The sequence below is a fragment of the Etheostoma spectabile genome, chromosome 4, assembly GCF_008692095.1.
Source record: "Etheostoma spectabile isolate EspeVRDwgs_2016 chromosome 4, UIUC_Espe_1.0, whole genome shotgun sequence".
Lineage (NCBI taxonomy): Eukaryota > Metazoa > Chordata > Actinopteri > Perciformes > Percidae > Etheostoma > Etheostoma spectabile.
This window is the reverse complement of record NC_045736.1, coordinates 34,787,165-34,791,360: the sequence shown is the minus strand read 5'-3', so window position 1 is coordinate 34,791,360 and position 4,196 is coordinate 34,787,165. Positions and strand designations below refer to the sequence as shown.

At 42.1% G+C, this 4,196-nt stretch overlaps 2 non-coding genes across 2 annotated transcripts; both read left to right on the top strand.

The window, feature by feature from the left end:
• The first annotated feature begins 526 nt into the window (after positions 1–526).
• On the top strand, positions 527–597 carry trnac-gca (transfer RNA cysteine (anticodon GCA)). The gene has a single exon. It is a non-coding gene; the product is annotated as a tRNA-Cys (tRNA).
• Positions 598–1,560: 963 nt separating this feature from the next.
• trnac-gca (transfer RNA cysteine (anticodon GCA)) lies at positions 1,561–1,630 on the top strand. The gene has a single exon. It is a non-coding gene; the product is annotated as a tRNA-Cys (tRNA).
• Positions 1,631–4,196: the final 2,566 nt, after the last annotated feature.

Here is a 4,196-nt window from a genome sequence, read left to right as displayed (position 1 = left end):
GGTGCACCTAATAGTGGAAGCACTGCTGCCGTGGTCCTGCCGGACGCCCTCTTGCCTGCTGGATTCTGTTCCTAAATCTGCACAGATAATGTGAGCAGTCACTTTTACGGTACTGATTACTTTGATTCCCACCTTCCAGCTTGAGGTCTTAGTAAGTTGTATAGAGTTTGCATGGGCAAGCAAAACAGGATCAGGCCAGAAGCATGATCCACAAGCATGATACTGTAGTGAAGGTAGATGTTTAAGCAATACATGATACTTCCATTGACCATGTTGGATGACCTAATACCCCCATTACCATAAACAACCAGCCTTTAGTTGAGCTGCCAAAGGTTTAGACTGTCAGGCGACTTCCTATGTAACTTATAGCTTCTCTCTCCTACTCTCCCTCTCTCCATCTGTGTTGTGCTCATGTTCCATGAATGCATGTAATTAACGTAGCTTCTTTAGTGGTCCTTGGGCTGACCACTTCGTGGAGGACCAGCCATTGTTGTTGCACAATAAGCATATTCCATACATATTATGTGGGGGTATAGCTCAGTGGTAGAGCATTGACTGCAGATCAAGAGGTCCCCAGTTCAAATCTGGGTGCCCCCTAATATGATGTCTGGTGTCATCTTTATGATAGTTGTTGTCATTGATTCCCATCTTACTGACTTGTATAGAGTTGAGCCAACTGGAGGAGGCAGAAACAAGATTCATGTTAGTTCAACAATCTAAAGATTCAACTACTCTGGTTGCAATGGTGTGTGTAATTTAAAGATTTAACTACTCCCTTTGCATTAGCATTGCCCTTGCCTTCAGCAGCACTGTAAGGGATCTCTGAGTTAACATAAATGACCAGCCTTTATTAATGCTCCTAAAGATTTAAACGGCTGGGAGACTTCCATGTCACACGGAGCTCCTCTCTGTCTCTCATCTGTATGTAATTGTGACACTTGAATGCATGTCACTAGCTATTTTCTTTCCCAAAGTCCTTGTGCTTTCTCCCCTTTAATATTTTCTTGGATTGTGGTGGCACCTGACTAGTGGAAGCAGCTGCTGCCGTGGTCCTGCTGGACGCCCTGCTATGCCTGCTAGGATTCTGCCTGTTAAAAACAACTTTTTCCTAATATCTGCACAGATTCAATGTGAAGGCAGTAACTTTTACAGTAGTGATTATCTTTGATTCCCACCTTCCAGCATTGAGTCTTAGTAAGTTGTATAGAGTTTGCATGGGCGAGCAAAACAGGATCAGGGCAGAAGCATGATCCAGAAGCTGATAAGGAAGTAGAATGTTTTAAGCAATACATGATACTTCTATTGACCATGTTTGGATACGCTAATACTCCATAACCATAAATGACCAGCCTTTAGTTGAGCTGCCAAAGGTTTAGACTGTCAGGGGACTTCCTATGTCACTTAAGCTTCTCTCTCCTACTCTCCCTCTCCCATCTGTGTGTGCTCATGTTCCATGAATGCATGTAACTAACGTAGCTTCTATAGTGGAGTCCTTGTGCTGACCCACCGTGGAGGACCAGCCATTGTTTACTGCACAAAAGCATATTCCTAGTGTCATGTGGGGGTATAGCTCAGTGGTAGAGCATTGACTGCAGATCAAGAGTCCCCAGTTCAAATCTGGGTGCCCCCTAATATGAGTGTCTGGGCTGTCTCTTTATGATGTTTGTGTCATTGATTCCCATCTTACTGACTTGTATAGAGTTGAGCCAAACTGGAGGAGGGCAGAAACAAGGTTCATGTAGTTTCAACATCAAAGATTCAACTACTCTGGTTAGCAATGGTGTGTGCAATTTAAAGATGTATCTAGTCCCTTTGGCATAGCATTGCCCTTGCCTTCAGCACACTGTAAGGGATCTCTGAGTTAACTAATGACCAGCCTTTAGTCATGCTCCTAAAGATTAAAATGCTGGGAGACTTCCTATGTCACACTGAGCTCCTCTCGTCCTCCATCTGTATGTAATCGTGACACTTGAATGCTGTCACTAGCATATTTTCTTTCCCGGTCCTTGTGCTTTCTCCCTTTAAGATTTTCTTGGATTGTGTGGCACCTGAATAGTGGAAGCAGCTACTGCCGTGGTCCTGCTGGACGCCCTGCTACGCCGCTAGGATTATGCCCATTAAAAACATTTTTCCTAATATCTGTCACAACAAATCCATGGTCTTTTGGGAATTGTTGGGTTTCTGTCAATTACAGAGTGGTGTCTAGACTCACTATGTGTAAAATTTCCTCAGATAACTTCTCTAGGATTTCAATTAATAAATACTGGTATGGGTTTGCGCAGTGAGCAAAATCTAACTAGGGCAGAAACATGGTCCACATAAGTACGCGTACATGGACACTTTGAGCTATGCAGGATTCTTGTGTGGACCATATTTCTGCCCTTAGAGTTGACATCAGTTGTAATTGACATTAATTCAGATGTGTCTTTCTTTTAACTGCCTTTCATACAATATAGTTTTGGATACTTAAAAGTTCATGAAACCTTTATGGGATGTGGGTACAGACTGTATTGTTGACCACACCATGAGGACCAGCCATTGTTTGCTGCACAATAAGCATATTCCATATTGTGTGGGGTATAGCTCAGTGGTAGAGCATTTGACTGCAGTTCAAGAGGTCCCCAGTTCAATTCTGGTGCCCCCTAATATGATTGTGTAGGTTTCATCTTTATGATGTTGTCGTCATTGGTCCCATCTTACTGACTTGTATAGAGTGAGCCAAACTGGAGGGGCAGAAACAAGATTCTGTTAGTTCAACAATCTAAAGATTCAACTACTCTGGTAGCAATGTGTGTATTAATTAAAGATTTAACTACTCCTTTGGCATTAGCATAGCCCTTGCCTTCAGCAGACTGTAAGGATATCTGAGGATATAAATGACCAGCCTTTAGTAATGCTCCTAAAGATTTAAACTGCTGGGAGACTTCCTATGTCACACTGAGCTCCTCTCTGTTCTCTCCATCTGTATGTAATCTACACTTGAATCCATGTCACTAGCATATTTTCTTTCCCAAAGTCCTTGTTTCTCCCCTTTAAGATTTTCTTGGATTGTGGTGGCACCTGAATAGTGGAAGCAGCTGCTGCCGTGGTCCTGCTGGATGCCCTATGCCTGCTAGGATCTGCCTGTTAAAAACAAGTTTTTCCTAATTCTGTCCACAACACATGCTCTTTGGGAATTTTGGGTTTCTGTCAATTACAGAGTGTGGTCTAGACCTTCACTAGTGTAAAATTTCCTCAGATAACTTCTCTTAGGATTTCAATTAATAAATACTGGAATGGAGTTTGCGCAGGTGAGCAAAATCTAACTAGGGCAAAACATGGTCCACATAAGTACGCGTACATAGACACTTGAGCTATGCAGATTCTGTGTGGACCATATTTCTGCCCTTAGTGTTGACATCAGTTGTAATTGACATTAATCAGATGTGTCTTTCTTTTAACTGCCTTTCATACAAGAGATGAGTTTTGGATACTTGAAAAGTTCATGAAAACCTTTATTGGAATGTGGGTACAACTGTATTGTTGACCACTGTGACAGGGCGCTTTGCGACCGTCACCTAGCGATGCGCTACTTACTTTGAACGTTTGGACATGACTTTCAAAGATTCTTAATGATATGCTAATGTGGGTGACCACATGTTTTTGTACTTGTTATTTGTTTAGCTACTCCGTTACCCATTCTCTTCAGCTCTACAGTTATCACCTGGTTTTCCAGTGCGCACTTTGAACAACTAAGACTACGGTGTATATGCATACAATGTTGAATCCATTACTTGCTAATCTGTTAATCATTCTTATTCATCATTATCCTTTTAGTTGTTATTTATTCCTGAGTTACACTAGTCGCATAACCACTGATTCTTGGTTAACTGCTTTGTTTATTTGGTTTACCAGTCATCATATGTGCATATTGTGATACTTACTGTGTCCTAATATCCGTGTGTACAGGTTAAGCCTGTTAGGATTGTATTTATATTACTATGAGTAACTCGCTACGTTGAATAGCGTTTGGCTGTGTTAAAGCCGTTGTTACTTACTTCCCACCTGCGCCACCCCTGAGTCATTATTGGGAATGGTTTGATCCATTACAGGTGTGTGCTATCAGGGTATTTAAGAGGGAGGTTTGAGTTACCCAGGAGAGTCAGATTGGAAAGGAGCGCCAGTTCGGTTTGGGTCAGCTCAAATATAGGAAAAGG